Source organism: Brassica napus, chromosome A3 (assembly GCF_020379485.1).
Source record: "Brassica napus cultivar Da-Ae chromosome A3, Da-Ae, whole genome shotgun sequence".
In the NCBI taxonomy this organism is placed as follows: Eukaryota; Viridiplantae; Streptophyta; class Magnoliopsida; order Brassicales; family Brassicaceae; genus Brassica; species Brassica napus.
In genome coordinates, this window is record NC_063436.1 from 35392758 (window position 1) to 35411343 (window position 18586).

General features: G+C 45.7%; 22 non-coding genes and 2 pseudogenes across 22 annotated transcripts; all 24 read right to left on the bottom strand.

Annotated features, from left to right (window-relative positions):
• Positions 1-7010: 7010 nt before the first annotated feature.
• LOC125607659 lies at positions 7011-7127 on the bottom strand (annotated as a pseudogene).
• A 380-nt stretch (positions 7128-7507) lies between these two features.
• Positions 7508-7618, bottom strand: LOC125607646 (annotated as a pseudogene).
• Positions 7619-7996: 378 nt separating this feature from the next.
• On the bottom strand, positions 7997-8115 carry LOC125607439. Its single transcript, XR_007338598.1, has one exon. It is a non-coding gene; the product is annotated as a 5S ribosomal RNA (ribosomal RNA).
• A 379-nt stretch (positions 8116-8494) lies between these two features.
• LOC125607430 lies at positions 8495-8613 on the bottom strand. The gene has a single exon (XR_007338589.1). It is a non-coding gene; the product is annotated as a 5S ribosomal RNA (ribosomal RNA).
• A 377-nt stretch (positions 8614-8990) lies between these two features.
• Positions 8991-9109, bottom strand: LOC125607450. The gene has a single exon (XR_007338609.1). It is a non-coding gene; the product is annotated as a 5S ribosomal RNA (ribosomal RNA).
• Positions 9110-9487: 378 nt separating this feature from the next.
• Positions 9488-9606, bottom strand: LOC125607371. The gene has a single exon (XR_007338531.1). It is a non-coding gene; the product is annotated as a 5S ribosomal RNA (ribosomal RNA).
• Positions 9607-9986: 380 nt separating this feature from the next.
• LOC125607431 lies at positions 9987-10105 on the bottom strand. Its single transcript, XR_007338590.1, has one exon. It is a non-coding gene; the product is annotated as a 5S ribosomal RNA (ribosomal RNA).
• A 376-nt stretch (positions 10106-10481) lies between these two features.
• LOC125607372 lies at positions 10482-10600 on the bottom strand. The gene has a single exon (XR_007338532.1). It is a non-coding gene; the product is annotated as a 5S ribosomal RNA (ribosomal RNA).
• Positions 10601-10977: 377 nt separating this feature from the next.
• LOC125607373 lies at positions 10978-11096 on the bottom strand. Its single transcript, XR_007338533.1, has one exon. It is a non-coding gene; the product is annotated as a 5S ribosomal RNA (ribosomal RNA).
• Positions 11097-11475: 379 nt separating this feature from the next.
• LOC125607374 lies at positions 11476-11594 on the bottom strand. Its single transcript, XR_007338534.1, has one exon. It is a non-coding gene; the product is annotated as a 5S ribosomal RNA (ribosomal RNA).
• A 380-nt stretch (positions 11595-11974) lies between these two features.
• LOC125607428 lies at positions 11975-12093 on the bottom strand. Its single transcript, XR_007338587.1, has one exon. It is a non-coding gene; the product is annotated as a 5S ribosomal RNA (ribosomal RNA).
• Positions 12094-12472: 379 nt separating this feature from the next.
• On the bottom strand, positions 12473-12591 carry LOC125607375. The gene has a single exon (XR_007338535.1). It is a non-coding gene; the product is annotated as a 5S ribosomal RNA (ribosomal RNA).
• A 376-nt stretch (positions 12592-12967) lies between these two features.
• LOC125607376 lies at positions 12968-13086 on the bottom strand. Its single transcript, XR_007338536.1, has one exon. It is a non-coding gene; the product is annotated as a 5S ribosomal RNA (ribosomal RNA).
• Positions 13087-13465: 379 nt separating this feature from the next.
• Positions 13466-13584, bottom strand: LOC125607432. Its single transcript, XR_007338591.1, has one exon. It is a non-coding gene; the product is annotated as a 5S ribosomal RNA (ribosomal RNA).
• A 376-nt stretch (positions 13585-13960) lies between these two features.
• On the bottom strand, positions 13961-14079 carry LOC125607377. Its single transcript, XR_007338537.1, has one exon. It is a non-coding gene; the product is annotated as a 5S ribosomal RNA (ribosomal RNA).
• Positions 14080-14456: 377 nt separating this feature from the next.
• Positions 14457-14575, bottom strand: LOC125607379. Its single transcript, XR_007338539.1, has one exon. It is a non-coding gene; the product is annotated as a 5S ribosomal RNA (ribosomal RNA).
• Positions 14576-14952: 377 nt separating this feature from the next.
• LOC125607444 lies at positions 14953-15071 on the bottom strand. Its single transcript, XR_007338603.1, has one exon. It is a non-coding gene; the product is annotated as a 5S ribosomal RNA (ribosomal RNA).
• Positions 15072-15450: 379 nt separating this feature from the next.
• LOC125607433 lies at positions 15451-15569 on the bottom strand. Its single transcript, XR_007338592.1, has one exon. It is a non-coding gene; the product is annotated as a 5S ribosomal RNA (ribosomal RNA).
• A 379-nt stretch (positions 15570-15948) lies between these two features.
• LOC125607435 lies at positions 15949-16067 on the bottom strand. Its single transcript, XR_007338594.1, has one exon. It is a non-coding gene; the product is annotated as a 5S ribosomal RNA (ribosomal RNA).
• Positions 16068-16448: 381 nt separating this feature from the next.
• On the bottom strand, positions 16449-16567 carry LOC125607380. Its single transcript, XR_007338540.1, has one exon. It is a non-coding gene; the product is annotated as a 5S ribosomal RNA (ribosomal RNA).
• A 375-nt stretch (positions 16568-16942) lies between these two features.
• On the bottom strand, positions 16943-17061 carry LOC125607446. Its single transcript, XR_007338605.1, has one exon. It is a non-coding gene; the product is annotated as a 5S ribosomal RNA (ribosomal RNA).
• Positions 17062-17439: 378 nt separating this feature from the next.
• Positions 17440-17558, bottom strand: LOC125607381. The gene has a single exon (XR_007338541.1). It is a non-coding gene; the product is annotated as a 5S ribosomal RNA (ribosomal RNA).
• Positions 17559-17937: 379 nt separating this feature from the next.
• On the bottom strand, positions 17938-18056 carry LOC125607436. The gene has a single exon (XR_007338595.1). It is a non-coding gene; the product is annotated as a 5S ribosomal RNA (ribosomal RNA).
• Positions 18057-18435: 379 nt separating this feature from the next.
• On the bottom strand, positions 18436-18554 carry LOC125607382. Its single transcript, XR_007338542.1, has one exon. It is a non-coding gene; the product is annotated as a 5S ribosomal RNA (ribosomal RNA).
• Between the last annotated feature and the right edge of the window lie 32 nt (positions 18555-18586).

The window sequence follows — 18586 nt, forward strand, 5'->3', positions numbered from 1 at the left end:
TACGGGTTGAAAAGCCTTAGGCCTCGATCTAACGGAAAACGCTAACTCTAGGTACGGGTTGCAAAGCCTTATGCCTTGACGCAGCGGGACGAGTTAGTGGATGAACTGGTCTAGGTCGTGGAGTAAAGTTTGTGACTCTGACCGGATTGTCCCTAGCCCGCCACGTAGCGCTTCCGGACCATGGTGTTGGGTTGGACGGTCAGTCATGTTCTTGGTTGATTGTTGGCTGGCCGGTTGGCCTTTCATCTCCAACCCTTGGTGTGGGTCGTCCGTCGGTCATGTTCTTGTTTGATTGTTGGCCGGTGGGTCGACCTATGCTTAGGATGGTTCGGGGGTGTTACACCAACTGTTAGCCCCCCCAGCTCGTTAGAACCATGAGCTTCTAGCGTGAGGTTCTAGCGAGTTGCTTGGCAAGTTAGGCAAGTTAGGTGAGTTAGGCGGAATTAATGGTTGAAAAGGCCTGTGGTAAGTGGTATTCTCGCTCTCCTAAAAGTAGAACACGATAAGATTGGGGCTGTGCCTTATGACGGCTCCCTATGTACCCTTGTCGAAGGGATCAAGCCTTTCGTAGTTCGTCTTGGAGTTATGGTTCTTATGACTAGTTTTCCAATGGGACCTTTATGGTCTAGTTTTTATGTAGCAGTTATAAAGCGTGTTGCTGCCGATGGCATTTTGTATGGGTGTAGAACGAAGACTACGAGTTGTCATCTCGTAATCTAACTCTGTGTGAACTGCTATATCCGTAATCTGTTTCCAGAGTTTTCTGCAGTGTGTAAACTTGCGGGATTTCTGAAGATTCTCGAATATTGGCAAAGAGACAAATTTTGGGATCTCGTATCAGGGTGTTTGATACTATGCCTAGAGATGTTAAAGACCAGTGCGCTGGGTTTAGGGCAAGACCTAGGTTTACTCCTGGTTTTAGAGGGTGCGATGACTAATTCGACTTACGTATTCCGTTTCAGTTTCATCCTGATTCCATACCGATTTAAAGTCCGCGATAGGTTCTCGGCTTATACGACTTGTATGGTTGGAACCGAGCATCTCTCCAAGGACAATTTTTAAGCCTCCTGGAAGTGCTGACCAAAAATTTTGGGTTTCTTTTATAAAGCTATTATCCTTGTGTCGGATGTACGAGAGTCATCTCTACGAAGTCTGTTTAGGACGTTAAGAGTTTGTTGTGATCAGCAACAAACTTAATTGTAAAAATTACCATTTTGAGTCTTCGCGAAGAATATTTTTTGAGAAGATGTTAGTGCGTATGACTGTCTGGTCTTCCATGAAGGTGTTTTTATCGAGGAAGGAAATTTCGTCGAAGAACTAATCTTCAGGCGTCTGCGACGTCTCGCGATGCTGAAGATTTGTTATTCTTTCGTATGCCACGTTTCGTGCTTGAAATGTTCGCGGGCTTGAAGATATTTTGCGATGTTGCAAGGGTTTAGTCTTAGCCCTGCGTTTGAGAAACATTCTGGTTTGACTACGAATGTTCGCAGCCAAAATTGTTGTTCCTGTTCGGATGCTAATAGTTTTATTCGCGATCGAGGAATTATGACTGAGGTGTCGTGTAAATTTGTCCATGAGAACAAGCGTTTTCCTTCGTAGTGCTTTGTGAAGTGTTGTCCTTCCGAGGTCTACTTCGTGCATTTTTTAGGATGTTTCGTATAGCTCTAGAAGCTTTGTTACGAATTTTTCCTAACATGCCGCGTATTATGGTTAAAATGTTGCGGGCTTAAAGTGAATCGTGGAGCGTTTTGAACTTTGTCAGTTTTCGAAAATTTTAGATTTTCCGTTAACCGTTTGGTTGTTAGGACTTAGTTTCGTTACGAAGAATTTATCATATGATTTCCGACTGTGGGCTATACGATAATTTATTATATGATATAACCGGTTTTACGAAGGTTGTAAATCAGTGATATGTATACATACGTCAAAGTAGCGTTGTTTCTGCGGGTTTCTACGTCAAAGGGCTTCAATACTTTGGGTAATCGTCGAGTTTCAGTTTGATATTGGTACAGGTTTTCTGTAGCATGATTGCGACAAGAAATGATGTATAGTCTTTGAGATTTATGTTCATGATCGTCTGGATATGTTGCTAGCGTTTAGACGAATATTAGTTTGTCCTTTGCCTATTCTTGACGATTTGCAGAAGTTTTTTGAAGTTTTGGGAGTATACGAGTATAGTATACATACCTACTCCCCCTTTTTTTTTACGAAAGAAAACGGTTGAACCGATACTTTGAAGGGTTGTGTACGTTTCTTCTTCTGAGATTTGGAATGATCGATAATTCGGGACGATTTATAGACGATGCTTGGACTGTGATTTGATTGTTTCCACGTTGACTACTTGGAATATGTCGGTTCCGAGAAAATTGCCAGAAACGAATCGGTTTTAAGACGACGTTCATGTCTCTAGTTTTTTCTCTCTTTAGGAAGCGAGTTTGATATGCGAGGCGATCATTTCTCGATTTTTGAGAGTTTAGATCGGTTTGCAAGATCTAGATGAACAATTATGGAGCAATATATCGAGACAGGACAAATCGCCTATGACTTAGTTCGCTAGACTATCCACCTAGGTTTTACGTTCCCTAAAGTTCTATGGCAGTCTCAATGGCGTTTTTATTTCTTAGTAATCTCCTACGAAAATTCCAAGTCTGATTTCAAACATTTCAAGTCGGAAATACCATAGTTCTCTCGAAGATGCAGTTTTGTCTCTTCTCAGTTTTGCTTGCTCATTTTCCTTTCCTCCTCTCGTGTATGTTCGCCATTTCCGATATTGGTGTTTATCCTTTGAAACTTGACATTTATCTTCCGAACTTGATTGTTATCTTCTCCTTAGATATGACGTCAAATTTTGTAAAAAGGTTCAACATAATCGTATAGTTGAGGCGGCTAAGGTGTTAAGTTAACCGTTGCCGGTTTATACGATTAATCTGAATCCTATGCGAGAAAACAAGACTTTGCGGTTTTTTTTTGTCGTAAAGTTTCAATGGTAACTCCGATCGGAACAAGAGACGTTTCGGTCGAGATTTGAAGGAGAACACAAAGCTGGAAGTAAGAGCGAATAGGAGCAAGCGAAGGAGTTTAGACGAGCTTTACTTGTTTTTGTCGTAAAATCTCGACGAAAACTCCGATTGAGACGAAACGAAAAGCGTTTTGATCGGGATTCAAAAGAGAACACAAAGTAGGAGCTTTTTGAGGCATGATAGGTCGCAATGTAGCGAGATGGGGGTCTGACAGGTCGCTACGTAGCGAGTGGAAGCAAGCCAAGAAGAGTCCTACTTGTTTTCGTCGTAAAATCTCAACGGAAACTCCGATTGAGACGAAACGAAGAGTGTTTCGATGAGGATTCAAAATAGAACCCAATGGAGGACCTTTCGGAGGCCTTACCGGTCGCTACATAGCGAGTGAAGGTCAGACAGGTAGCAACGTAGCGAGTGGAAGCGAGCCAAGAAGAGTCCTACTTGTTTTCGTCGTAAAATCTCAACAGAAACTCCGATTGAGACGAAACGAAAAGAATTTTGATGAGGATTCAAAATAGAACCCAAAGGAGGACCTTTCTGAGGCCTTACTGGTCGCTATGTAGGGAATGAAGGTCAGACAGGTCGCTACGTAGCGAGTGGAAATGAGCCAAGAAGAGTCCTACTTGTTTTCGTCGTAAAATCTCAACGGAAACTCCGATTAAGACGAAACGAAAAGTGTTTCGACGAGGATTCAAAACAGAATCCAAATGAGGACCTTTCTGAGGCCTTACCGGTCGCTACGTAGCGAGTGAAGGTCAGACAGGTCGATACGTAGCGAGTGGAAGCGAGCCAAGAAGAGTCCTACTTGTTTTCGTCGTAAAATCTCAACGGAAACTCTGATTGAGACGAAACAAAAAGCGTTTCGATGAGGATTCAAAATAGAACCCAAAGGAGGACCTTTCTTATGCCTTACCGGTCGCTACATAGCGAGTGAAGCTCAGACAGGTCGCTACGTAGCGAGTGGAAGCGAGCCAAGAAGAGTCCTACTTGTTTTCGTCGTAAAATCTCAACAGAAACTCCGATTGAGACGAAACGAAAAGAATTTTGATGAGGATTCAAAAGAGAACCCAAAGGAGGACCTTTCTGAGGCCTTACTGGTCGCTATGTAGGGAATGAAGGTCAGACAGGTCGCTACGTAGCGAGTGGAAACGAGCCAAGAAGAGTCCTACTTGTTTTCGTCGTAAAATCTCAACGGAAACTCCGATTAAGACGAAACGAAAAGTGTTTCGACGAGGATTCAAAACAGAATCCAAATGAGGACCTTTCTGAGGCCTTACCGGTCGCTACGTAGCGAGTGAAGGTCAGACAGGTCGATACGTAGCGAGTGGAAGCGAGTCAAGAAGAGTCCTACTTGTTTTCGTCGTAAAATCTCAACGGAAACTCTGATTGAGACGAAACAAAAAGCGTTTCGATGAGGATTCAAAATAGAACCCAAAGGAGGACCTTTCTTATGCCTTACCGGTCGCTACATAGCGAGTGAAGCTCAGACAGGTCGCTACGTAGTGAGTGGAAGCGAGCCAAGAAGAGTCCTACTTGTTTTCGTCGTAAAATCTCAACAGAATTTCTGATTGAGACGAAACAAAAAGCGTTTCGATGAGGATTCAAAAGAGAACCCAAAGGAGGACCTTTTTTACGCCTTACAGGTCGCTACGTAGCGAGTGGAGAGATGGTTTGAGCTCGGTCGCTACGTAGCGACCGAGCAGCGTGTGCATGCTCGGTCGCTACGTAACGACCGAGCAGTGTGCGTGCTCGGTCGCTATGTAGCGACCGAGCAGTGTGCGTGCTCGGTCGCTACGTAGCAACCGAGCAGTGTGCGTGCTCGGTGGCTACGTAGCAACCGAGCAGTGTGCGTGCTCGGTCGCTACGTAGCGACCGAGCGATGTGCGCGCTCGGTCGCTATGTATTGCTATGTAGTGACCGACCAGCGTGTGCATGCTCGGTCGCTACATAGCGACCGAGCAGTGTTCGTGCCCTGTCGCTACGTAGCGACCGAGCAGTGTGCGTGCTCGGTCGCTACGTAGCGACCGAGCAGTGTGCGTGCTCGGTCGCTACGTAGCGACCGAGCAGTGTGCGTGCTCGGTCGCTACGTGGCGACCGAGCAGCGTGTGTGTGCTCTGTCGCTACGTGGCGACCGTGCAGTGTTCGTACTCTGTCGCTACGTAGCGACTGAGCAGTGTGCGTGCTCGGTCGCTACGTAGCGACCGAGTAGTGTGCGTGCTGGGTCGCTACGTAGTGACCGAGCTGTGTAATCGATCGATTCTGTTTCCTTTTTCCGATCAGCGGTTTTTGGGAGAACGAGTTTTACCCTTCCAAAATGTTTTCGGAAAACTTGCTTTGGTAAAATCCTTACACATTGAGACTTCTTTTGTTTGGTAATGAGCCAAACTTACGGGTTTTGATAAGATTTATTGTATCCCTTCGTGTTTACAGGGAGAAATCGCGAGCTTGTTTTAGTGCTCTTCCTGTGGCGGAAGGTCGCGACTAAGTTTTCGATTTTGTTGAAAACTACGGCGTTTGCGTAAGCGTTGGCCATAGGAGCAGTCAGTGCTGCGAGTTTGTCTTTCATATATCCAGACATCGTTTTGATCAAGCGTTTTGTGGCCATGAGTAAGAGTAATCCGTAACCCCCCCCTCCTTCTAGCGCCAAACTGTGGGAACCGAAATTCACTGTCGATTTCCGTTTAAATTGGGAAACTAGGAAAACCCTAATTTACCAGAGGTCCCGGATCTCTGCGAGAGTCAATGACAAGTGACCAAATATATGCAGAAATCATGAAAAGATAACAAACGAGTTTAGAGAAAACAGTGGATCTCATTTCGAGTCCGCGTAAGAGCGTTGCGATCATTACAATAGATCATAAAAGTTTTGGCCGCAAAGGCTGTCAGCGAGTTACTTAGTTCTAGCGGCCAAATAGCTCAAACCTAGTTGAGTCGCAGCTCGATAACAAAAGACGAAAAAGATACAGAAAAGGTTTTTGATTGTTTTTGGACTGAACCTTGTTAAAGGCTGCCTACGTACCCCTTTCGAGGATCAAGCCGAACGTAGTTCAATTGATAGAGCTGGACAAGAGATCGAACTGCCTGGGCGAGTCCGTCTAGTAACTGAGTGCCAGACATAGAAACCAAACTTGTCGAGAATAAAGCCTAAAGTTTCTAAGTGCAAAGAATTCCGAGTCTAAAAGGTTCTCCTTTTTTTATGCCTCTCGCCTAGGACTCCTTATATACTCGCTCCAAGGTCGGTTTACGCTTTTACTCTTCTGCCCTTAAGCCGTCATAGCATAAAATGGAGATATTCCATTTTTTCCGATCTTCGTAATTATCTTCAAAATTCCGTACTTATCCGCAGAAACTTGACATTTATCTTCCCTTGCGAACCAAGCGTAAACCGTCCTACGGTTTATGGGCTTTTGGTTAAGAAATCGTAAGATGGGCCTCGAGTCATATCTTAGGTCCCTTTGGGCCGTATTCCGACTCGAAACGTTTATTGCGACTTCTTTCGATAAAGAACAGACTTTCCGCAGTTTTTACCGCAAAGTTTGCTCGATGATTTAGAATGGCGGAAAACATGAACTGAGTTTGCTACAGTCTTCGGGAGATAGCATCGAAGGATAGACGAGAGTGCATGGACTGGTGTAGAATCGACATTTCGGAAGAGCTCGGTCGCTACGTAGCGACCGAGCTTGGCTCGAGCTCGGTCGCTACATAGCGACTGAGCGGAACGGACACTCGGTCGCTACGTAGCACCCGAACTTGGCTCGAGCTCGGTCTCTACGTAGCGACCGAGCGGGACGGACTCTCGGTCGCTACGTAGCGACCGAGCTGTGTGCATGCTTGGTCGCCGTGTATCGATCGAGCTTGGCTTCTCCGCGGTCCGATTTCCATTCCCGAGCTTGTCCGCGGCCGATTTGGATACATGTCCGTTGCCTTCGGACATTCGGTATTTCATGCTGATTTTTACGGAGTTTCAGACATTGATTCCGTTGTGACCGATTTTGACCCCAACAAGGACTTCCCGGGAGGTCACCAATCCTAGTACTACTCTCGCCCAAGCAGGCTTCACTGCGAAGTTCTGATGGGATCCAGTGCATTAGTGCTGGTATGATCGCACCCATCAGTGCATCACTCTCGTTTCTATATATCCTTTTCTCGGCCAATCCAAGTGCAAGGCCGTGGGGCCCACATGATTTTCTAGCCATTTTGTTTCGAGCGAAAAAGTGCGTCGAGGTTAATGGTGTTAAGAAAGCATCAAAAACACCCTGAGAATCTGCTTTCGATCTTTTTTACGTACCATAACTTTCTGCAGCCCAGTTGAGGGTCAAAACGGCTGAATTTGAACACGAAAAATTACGCCGTCTTGTCACCGCCCATTATGGATTCTGGAACTTTCCGAAATGGTGCTATGGGCGACGTAGTTCCTCACGGTTCAAAAGTTATGAAGTTTTCAAGTTTAGACTCGTTTTAGGCTGAAAAAAAAATAAAAAAAATAAAAAGGAGTGCAACACGAGGACTTCCCGGGAGGTCACCAATCCTAGTACTACTCTCGCCCAAGCACGCTTAGTTCTGATGGGATCCGGTGCATTAGTGCTGGTATGATCGCACCCGTCAGTACATCACTCTCGTTTCTATATATCCTTTTCGCGGCCAATCCAAGTGTAAGGCCGTGGGGCCCACATGATTTTCTTGCCGTTTTGTTTCGAGCGAAAAAGTGCGTCGAGGTTAATGGCATTAAGAAAGCATCAAAAACACCATGAGAATCCGTTTTCGATCTTTTTTACGTGCCTTAACTTTCCGCAGCCCGTTTGAGGGTCAAAACAGCTGAATTTGAGCCCAAAAAATTGCGCCGTCTATTCACCGCCCATTATGTTTTCTAGGGCTTTCCGAAATGGTGCTATAGGCGACGTAGTTCCTCACGGTTCAAAAGTTATGAGGTTTTCAAGTTTAGACTCGTTTTGGGCTGAAAAAAATAAATAAAATAAAAAGGGATGCAACACGAGGACTTCCCGGGAGGTCACCAATCCTAGTACTACTCTCGCCCAAGCACGCTTCACTGCGGAGTTCTGATGGGATCCGGTGCATTAGTGCTGGTATGATTGCACCCGTCAGTACATCACTCTCGTTTTTATATATCCTTTTCTCGGCCAATCCAAGTGCAAGGCCGTGGGGCCCACATGATTTTCTTGCCATTTTGATTCGAGCGAAAAAGTGCGTCGAGGTTAATGGCGTTAAGAAAGCATCAAAAACACCCTGAGAATCCGTTTTCGATCTTTTTTACGTGCCTTAACTTTCCGCAGCCCGTTTGAGGGTCAAAACGGCTGAATTTGAGCCCGAAAAATTGTGCCGTCTATTCACCGCCCATTATGTTTTCTAGGGCTTTCCGAAATAGTGCTATAGGCGACGTAGTTCCTCACGGTTCAAAAGTTATGAGGTTTTCAAGTTTAGACTCGTTTTAGGCTGAAAAAAAATAAAAAAAATAAAAAGGGATGCAACACGAGGACTTCCCGGGAGGTCACCAATCCTAGTACTACTCTCGCCCAAGCACGCTTCACTGCGGAGTTCTGATGGGATCCGGTGCATTAGTGCTGGTATGATCGCACCCGTCAGTACATCACTCTCGTTTCTATATATCCTTTTCTCGGCCAATCCAAGTGCAAGGCCGTGGGGCCGACATGATTTTTTTGATATTTTGTTTCGAGCGAAAAAGTGCGTCGAGGTTAATGGTGTTAAGAAAGCATCAAAAACACCCTAAGAATCCGCTTTCGATCTTTTTTACGTGCCATAACTTTCTGCAGCCCGTTTGATGGTCAAAACGGCTGAATTTGAACCCGAAAAATTACGCCGTCTAGTCACCGCCCATTTGGATTCTGGGGCTTTCCGAAATGGTTCTATGGGCGACGTAGTTCCTCACGGTTCACAAGTTATGAGGTTTTCAAGTTTTGACTCGTTTTAGGCTGAAAAAAAATATAAAAATAAAAAGGAGTGCAACACGAGGACTTCCCGGGAGGTCACCAATCCTAGTACTACTCTCGCCCAAGCACGCTTCACTGCAGAGTTCTGATGGGATCCGGTGCATTAGTGCTGGTATGATCGCACCCATCAGAACATCACTCTCGTTTCTATATATCCTTTTCTCGGCCAATCCAAGTGCAAGGCCGTGGGGCCCACATGATTTTCTTGCCGTTTTGTTTCGAGCGAAAAAGTGCGTCGAGGTTAATGGTGTTAAGAAAGCATCAAAAACACCCTGAGAATCCGCTTTCGATCTTTTTTACGTGCCATAACTTTCTGCAGCCCGTTTGATGGTCAAAACGGCTGAATTTGAAGCCGAAAAATTACGCCGTCTAGTCACCGCCCATTATGGATTCTGGGGCTTTCCGAAATGGTGCTATGGGCGATGTAGTTCCTCACGGTTCAAAAGTTATGAGGTTTTCAAGTTTTGACTCGTTTTAGGCTGAAAAAAAATATAAAAATAAAAAGGAGTGCAACACGAGGACTTCCCGGGAGGTCACCAATCCTAGTACTACTCTCGCCCAAGCACGCTTCACTGCGGAGTTCTGATGGGATCCGGTGCATTAGTGCTGGTATGATCGCACCCGTCAGTACATCACTCTCGTTTCTATATATCCTTTTCTCGGCCAATCCAAGTGCAAGGCCGTGGGGCCCACATGATTTTCTTGCCGTTTTGTTTCGAGCGAAAAAGTGCGTCGAGGTTAATGGTGTTAAGAAAGCATCAAAAACACCCTGAGAATCCGTTTTCGATCTTTTTTACGTGCCTTAACTTTCCGCAGCCCGTTTGAGGGTCAAAACGGCTGAATTTGAGCCCGAAAAATTGCGCCGTCTATTCACCGCCCATTATGTTTTCTAGGGCTTTCCGAAATGGTGCTATAGGCGACGTAGTTCCTCACGGTTCAAAAGTTATGAGGTTTTCAAGTTTAGACTCGTTTTAGGCTGAAAAAAAATAAAAAAAAATAAAAAGGGATGCAACACGAGGACTTCCCGGGAGGTCACCAATCCTAGTACTACTCTCGCCCAAGCACGCTTCACTGCGGAGTTCTGATGGGATCCGGTGCATTAGTGCTGGTATGATCGCACCCGTCAGTACATCACTCTCGTTTCTATATATCCTTTTCTCGGCCAATCCAAGTGCAAGGCCGTTGGGCCCACATGATTTTTTGGCAGTTTTGTTTCGAGCGAAAAAGTGCGTCGAGGTTAATGGTGTTAAGAAAGCATCAAAAACACCCTGAGAATCCGCTTTCGATCTTTTTTACGTGCCATAACTTTCTGCAGCCCGTTTGATGGTCAAAACGGCTGAATTTGAACCCGAAAAATTACGCCGTCTAGTCACCGCCCATTTGGATTCTGGGGCTTTCCGAAATGGTGCTATGGGCGACGTAGTTCCTCACGGTTCAAAAGTTATGAGGTTTTCAAGTTTTGACTCGTTTTAGGCTGAAAAAAATATAAAAATAAAAAGGAGTGCAACACGAGGACTTCCCGGGAGGTCACCAATCCTAGTACTACTCTCGCCCAAGCACGCTTCACTGCGGAGTTCTGATGGGATCCGGTGCATTAGTGCTGGTATGATCGCACCCATCAGTACATCACTCTCGTTTCTATATATCCTTTTCTCGGCCAATCCAAGTGCAAGGCCGTGGGGCCCACATGATTTTCTGGCCGTTTTGTTTCGAGCGAAAAAGTGCGTCGAGGTTAATGGTGTTAAGAAAGCATCAAAAACACCCTGAGAATCCGCTTTCGATCTTTTTTACGTGCCATAACTTTCTGCAGCCCGTTTGATGGTCAAAACGGCTGAATTTGAAGCCGAAAAATTACGCCGTCTAGTCACCGCCCATTATGGATTCTGGGGCTTTCCGAAATGGTGCTATGGGCGACGTAGTTCCTCACGGTTCAAAAGTTATGAGGTTTTCAAGTTTTGACTCGTTTTAGGCTGAAAAAAATATAAAAATAAAAAGGAGTGCAACACGAGGACTTCCCGGGAGGTCACCAATCCTAGTACTACTCTCGCCCAAGCACGCTTCACTGCGGAGTTCTGATGGGATCCGGTGCATTAGTGCTGGTATGATCGCACCCATCAGTACATCACTCTCGTTTCTATATATCCTTTTCTCGGCCAATCCAAGTGCAAGGCCGTGGGGCCCACATGATTTTCTGGCCGTTTTGTTTCGAGCGAAAAAGTGCGTCGAGGTTAATGGTGTTAAGAAAGCATCAAAAACACCCTGAGAATCCGCTTTCGATCTTTTTTACGTGCCTTAACTTTCTGCAGCCCGTTTGAGGGTCAAAACGGCTGAATTTGAACCCGAAAAATTACGCCGTCTAGTCACCGCCCATTATGGATTATGGGGCTTTCCGAAATGGTGCTATGGGCGACGTAGTTCCTCACGGTTCAAAAGTTATGAGGTTTTCAAGTTTAGACTCGTTTTAGGCTGAAAAAAAAAAAAAAAAATAAAAAGGAGTGCAACACGAGGACTTCCCGGGAGGTCACCAATCCTAGTACTACTCTCGCCCAAGCACGCTTCACTGCGGAGTTCTGATGGGATCCGGTGCATTAGTGCTGGTATGATCGCACCCGTCAGTACATCACTCTCGTTTCTATATATCCTTTTCTCGGCCAATCCAAGTGCAAGGCCGTGGGGCCCACATGATTTTCTGGCCGTTTTGTTTCGAGCGAAAAAGTGCGTCGAGGTTAATGGTGTTAAGAAAGCATCAAAAACACCCTGAGAATCCGCTTTCGATCTTTTTTACGTGCCATAACTTTCTGCAGCCCGTTTGAGGGTCAAAACGGCTGAATTTGAACCCGAAAAATTACGCCGTCTAGTCACCGCCCATTATGGATTCTGGGGCTTTCCGAAATGGTGCTATGGGCGACGTAGTTCCTCACGGTTCAAAAGTTATGAAGTTTTCAAGTTTATACTCGTTTTAGGCTGAAAAAAAATAAAAAAAAATAAAAAGGAGTGCAACACGAGGAATTCCCGGGAGGTCACCAATCCTAGTACTACTCTCGCCCAAGCACGCTTCACTGCGGAGTTCTGATGGGATCCGGTGCATTAGTGCTGGTATGATCGCACCCATCAGTACATCACTCTCGTTTCTATATATCCTTTTCTCGGCCAATCCAACTGCAAGACCGTGGGGCCCACATGATTTTCTGGCCGTTTTGTTTCGAGCGAAAAAGTGCGTCGAGGTTAATGGTGTTAAGAAAGCATCAAAAACACCCTGAGAATCCGCTGTCGATCTTTTTTACGTGCCATAACTTTCTGCAGCCCGTTTGATGGTCAAAACGGCTGAATTTGAACCCGAAAAATTACGCCGTCTAGTCACCGCCCATTATGGATTCTGGGGCTTTCCGAAATGGTGCTATGGGCGACGTAGTTCCTCACGGTTCAAAAGTTATGAGGTTTTCAAGTTTAGACTCGTTTTAGGCTGAAAAAAAAATAAAAAAATAAAAAGGAGTGCAACACGAGGACTTCCCGGGAGGTCACCAATCCTAGTACTACTCTCGCCCAAGCACGCTTCACTGCGGAGTTCTGATGGGATCCGGTGCATTAGTGCTGGTATGATCGCACCCGTCAGTACATCACTCTCGTTTCTATATATCCTTTTCTCGGCCAATCCAAGTGCAAGGCCGTGGGGCCCACATGATTTTCTTGCCGTTTTGTTTCGAGCGAAAAAGTGCGTCGAGGTTAATGGTGTTAAGAAAGCATCAAAAACACCCTGAGAATCCGCTTTCGATCTTTTTTACGTGCCATAACTTTCTGCAGCCCGTTGAGGGTCAAAACGGCTGAATTTGAACCCGAAAAATTACGCCGTCTTGTCACCGCCCATTATGGATTCTGGGGCTTTCCGAAATGGTGCTATGGGCGACGTAGTTCCTCACGGTTCAAAAGTTATGAGTTTTCAAGTTTGACTCGTTTTAGGCTGAAAAAAAAATAAAAAAATAAAAAGGAGTGCAACACGAGGACTTCCCGGGAGGTCACCAATCCTAGTACTACTCTCGCCCAAGCACGCTTCACTGCGGAGTTCTGATGGGATCCGGTGCATTAGTGCTGGTATGATCGCACCCGTCAGTACATCACTCTCGTTTCTATATATCCTTTTCGCGGCCAATCCAAGTGTAAGGCCGTGGGGCCCACATGATTTTCTTGCCGTTTTGTTTCGAGCGAAAAAGTGCGTCGAGGTTAATGGCGTTAAGAAAGCATCAAAAACACCCTGAGAATCCGTTTTCGATCTTTTTTACGTGCCTTAACTTTCGCAGCCCGTTTGAGGGTCAAAACGGCTGAATTTGAGCCCAAAAAATTGCGCCGTCTATTCACCGCCCATTATGTTTTCTGGGGCTTTCCGAAATGGTGCTATAGGCGACGTAGTTCCTCACGGTTCAAAAGTTATGAGGTTTTCAAGTTTAGACTCGTTTTAGGCTGAAAAAAAAATTAAAAAAATAAAAAGGGATGCAACACGAGGACTTCCCGGGAGGTCACCAATCCTAGTACTACTCTCGCCCAAGCACGCTTCACTGCGGAGTTCTGATGGGATCCGGTGCATTAGTGCTGGTATGATCGCACCCGTCAGTACATCACTCTCGTTTCTATATATCCTTTTCTCGGCCAATCCAAGTGCAAGGCCGTGGGGCCCACATGATTTTCTTGCCGTTTTGTTTCGAGCGAAAAAGTGCGTCGAGGTTAATGGCGTTAAGAAAGCATCAAAAACACCCTGAGAATCCGTTTTCGATCTTTTTACGTGCCTTAACTTTCCGCAGCCCGTTTGAGGGTCAAAACGGCTGAATTTGAGCCGAAAAATTGCGCCGTCTATTCACCGCCCATTATGTTTTCTGGGCTTTCCGAAATGGTGCTATGGGCGACGTAGTTCCTCACGGTTCAAAAGTTATGAGGTTTTCAAGTTTTGACTCGTTTTAGGCTGAAAAAAAATAAAAAAAATAAAAAGGAGTGCAACACGAGGACTTCCCGGGAGGTCACCAATCCTAGTACTACTCTCGCCCAAGCACGCTTCACTGCGGAGTTCTGATGGGATCCGGTGCATTAGTGCTGGTATGATCGCACCCATCAGTACATCACTCTCGTTTCTATATATCCTTTTCTCGGCCAATCCAACTGCAAGGCCGTGGGGCCCACATGATTTTCTTGCCGTTTTGTTTCGAGCGAAAAAGTGCGTCGAGGTTAATGGTGTTAAGAAAGCATCAAAAACACCCTGAGAATCCGCTTTCGATCTTTTTTACGTGCCATAACTTTCTGCAGCCCGTTTGAGGGTCAAAACGGCTGAATTTGAACCCGAAAAATTACGCCGTCTAGTCACCGCCCATTATGGATTCTGGGGCTTTCCGAAATGGTGCTATGGGCGACGTAGTTCCTCACGGTTCAAAAGTTATGAGGTTTTCAAGTTTTGACTCGTTTTAGGCTGAAAAAAAAATAAAAATAAAAAGGAGTGCAACACGAGGACTTCCCGGGAGGTCACCAATCCTAGTACTACTCTCGCCCAAGCACGCTTCACTGCGGAGTTCTGATGGGATCCGGTGCATTAGTGCTGGTATGATCGCACCCGTCAGTACATCACTCTCGTTTCTATATATCCTTTTCTCGGCCAATCCAAGTGCAAGGCCGTGGGGCCCACATGATTTTCTTGCCGTTTTGTTTCGAGCGAAAAAGTGCGTCGAGGTTAATGGTGTTAAGAAAGCATCAAAAACACCCTGAGAATCCGTTTTCGATCTTTTTTACGTGCCTTAACTTTCTGCAGCCCGTTTGAGGGTCAAAACGGCTGAATTTGAGCCCGAAAAATTGCGCCGTCTATTCACCGCCCATTATGTTTTCTAGGGCTTTCCGAAATGGTGCTATGGGCGACGTAGTTCCTCACGGTTCAAAAGTTATGAGGTTTTCAAGTTTAGACTCGTTTTAGGCTGAAAAAAAAAAAAAAAATAAAAAGGATGCAACACGAGGACTTCCCGGGAGGTCACCAATCCTAGTACTACTCTCGCCCAAGCACGCTTCACTGCGGAGTTCTGATGGGATCCGGTGCATTAGTGCTGGTATGATCGCACCCGTCAGTACATCACTCTCGTTTCTATATATCCTTTTCTCGGCCAATCCAAGTGCAAGGCCGTGGGGCCCACATGATTTTCTTGCCGTTTTGTTTCGAGCGAAAAAGTGCGTCGAGGTTAATGGTGTTAAGAAAGCATCAAAAACACCCTGAGAATCCGCTTTCGATCTTTTTTACGTGCCATAACTTTCTGCAGCCCGTTTGAGGGTCAAAACGGCTGAATTTGAACCCGAAAAATTACGCCGTCTAGTCACCGCCCATTATGGATTCTGGGGCTTTCCGAAATGGTGCTATGGGCGACGTAGTTCCTCACGGTTCAAAAGTTATGAGGTTTTCAAGTTTAGACTCGTGTTAGACTGAAAAAAAAATTAAAAAATAAAAAGGGATGCAACACGAGGACTTCCCGGGAGGTCACCAATCCTAGTACTACTCTCGCCCAAGCACGCTTCACTGCGGAGTTCTGATGGGATCCGGTGCATTAGTGCTGGTATGATCGCACCCGTCAGTACATCACTCTCGTTTCTATATATCTTTTTCGCGGCCAATCCAAGTGTAAGGCCGTGGGGCCCACATGATTTTCTTGCCGTTTTGTTTCGAGCGAAAAAGTGCGTCGAGGTTAATGGTGTTAAGAAAGCATCAAAAACACCCTGAGAATCCGTTTTCGATCTTTTTTACGTGCCTTAACTTTCCGCAGCCCGTTTGAGGGTCAAAACGGCTGAATTTGAGCCCAAAAAATTGCGCCGTCTATTCACCGCCCATTATGTTTTCTAGGGCTTTCCGAAATAGTGCTATAGGCGACGTAGTTCCTCACGGTTCAAAAGTTATGAGGTTTTCAAGTTTAGACTCGTTTTAGGCTGAAAAAAAAATTAAAAAATAAAAAGGGATGCAACACGAGGACTTCCCGGGAGGTCACCAATCCTAGTACTACTCTCGCCCAAGCACGCTTCACTGCGGAGTTCTGATGGGATCCGGTGCATTAGTGCTGGTATGATCGCACCCGTCAGTACATCACTCTCGTTTCTATATATCCTTTTCGCGGCCAATCCAAGTGTAAGGCCGTGGGGCCCACATGATTTTCTTGCCGTTTTGTTTCGAGCGAAAAAGTGCGTCGAGGTTAATGGTGTTAAGAAAGCATCAAAAACACCCTGAGAATCCGTTTTCGATCTTTTTTACGTGCCTTAACTTTCCGCAGCCCGTTTGAGGGTCAAAACGGCTGAATTTGAGCCCAAATAATTGTGCCGTCTATTCACCGCCCATTATGTTTTCTGGGGCTTTCCGAAATGGTGCTATGGGCGACGTAGTTCCTCACGGTTCAAAAGTTATGAGGTTTTCAAGTTTAGACTCGTTTTAGGCTGAAAAAAAAATAAAAAAAAATAAAAAGGAGTGCAACACGAGGACTTCCCGGGAGGTCACCAATCCTAGTACTACTCTCGCCCAAGCACGCTTCACTGCGGAGTTCTGATGGGATCCGGTGCATTAGTGCTGGTATGATCGCACCCGTCAGTACATCACTCTCGTTTCTATATATCCTTTTCTCGGCCAATCCAAGTGCAAGGCCGTGGGGCCCACATGATTTTCTTGCCGTTTTGTTTCGAGCGAAAAAGTGCGTCGAGGTTAATGGTGTTAAGAAAGCATCAAAAACACCCTGAGAATCCGTTTTCGATCTTTTTACGTGCCTTAACTTTCCGCAGCCCGTTTGAGGGTCAAAACGGCTGAATTTGAGCCAAAAATTGCGCCGTCTATTCACCGCCCATTATGTTTTCTGGGCTTTCCGAAATGGTGCTATGGGCGACGTAGTTCCTCACGGTTCAAAAGTTATGAGGTTTTCAAGTTTTGACTCGTTTTAGGCTGAAAAAAAATAAAAAAAAATAAAAAGGATGCAACACGAGGACTTCCCGGGAGGTCACCAATCCTAGTACTACTCTCGCCCAAGCACGCTTCACTGCGGAGTTCTGATGGGATCCGGTGCATTAGTGCTGGTATGATCGCACCCGTCAGTACATCACTCTCGTTTCTATATATCCTTTTCTCGGCCAATCCAAGTGTAAGGCCGTGGAGCCCACATGATTTTCTGGCCATTTTGTTTCGAGCGAAAAAGTGCGTCGAGGTTAATGGTGTTAAGAAAGCATCAAAAACACCCTGAGAATCCGCTTTCGATCTTTTTTACGTGCCATAACTTTCTGCAGCCCGTTTGAGGGTCAAAACGGCTGAATTTGAACCCGAAAAATTACGCCGTCTAGTCACCGCCCATTATGGATTCTGGGGCTTTCCGAAATGGTGCTATGGGCGACGTAGTTCCTCACGGTTCAAAAGTTATGAGGTTTTCAAGTTTTGACTCGTTTTAGGCTGAAAAAAAATAAAAAAATAAAAAGGAGTGCAACACGAGGACTTCCCGGGAGGTCACCAATCCTAGTACTACTCTCGCCCAAGCACGCTTCACTGCGGAGTTCTGATGGGATCCGGTGCATTAGTGCTGGTATGATCGCACCCGTCAGTACATCACTCTCGTTTCTATATATCCTTTTCTCGGCCAATCCAAGTGCAAGGCCGTGGGGCCCACATGATTTTCTTGCCGTTTTGTTTCGAGCGAAAAAGTGCGTCGAGGTTAATGGCGTTAAGAAAGCATCAAAAACACCCTGAGAATCCGTTTTCGATCTTTTTTACGTGCCTTAACTTTCTGCAGCCCGTTTGAGGGTCAAAACGGCTGAATTTGAGCCCGAAAAATTGCGCCGTCTATTCACCGCCCATTATGTTTTCTAGGGCTTTCCGAAATGGTGCTATAGGCGACGTAGTTCCTCACGGTTCAAAAGTTATGAGGTTTTCAAGTTTAGACTCGTTTTAGGCTGAAAAAAAATAAAAAAAATAAAAAGGGATGCAACACGAGGACTTCCCGGGAGGTCACCAATCCTAGTACTACTCTCGCCCAAGCACGCTTCACTGCGGAGTTCTGATGGGATCCGGTGCATTAGTGCTGGTATGATCGCACCCGTCAGTACATCACTCTCGTTTCTATATATCCTTTTCTCGGCCAATCCAAGTGCAAGGCCGTGGGGCCCACATGATTTTCTTGCCGTTTTGTTTCGAGCGAAAAAGTGCGTCGAGGTTAATGGTGTTAAGAAAGCATCAAAAACACCCTGAGAATCCGCTTTCGATCTTTTTTACGTGCCATGACTTTCTGCAGCCCGTTTGATGGTCAAAACGGCTGAATTTGAACCCGAAAAATTACGCCGTCTAGTCACCGCCCATTATGGATTCTGGGGCTTTCCGAAATGGTGCTATGGGCGACGTAGTTCCTCACGGTTCAAAAGTTAAGAGGTTTTCAAGTTTTGACTCGTTTTAGGCTGAAAAAAAAATAAAAAAATAAAAAGGAGTGCAACACGAGGACTTCCCGGGAGGTCACCAATCCTAGTACTACTCTCGCCCAAGCACGCTTCACTGCGGAGTTCTGATGGGATCCGGTGCATTAGTGCTGGTATGATCGCACCCGTCAGTACATCACTCTCGTTTCTATATATCCT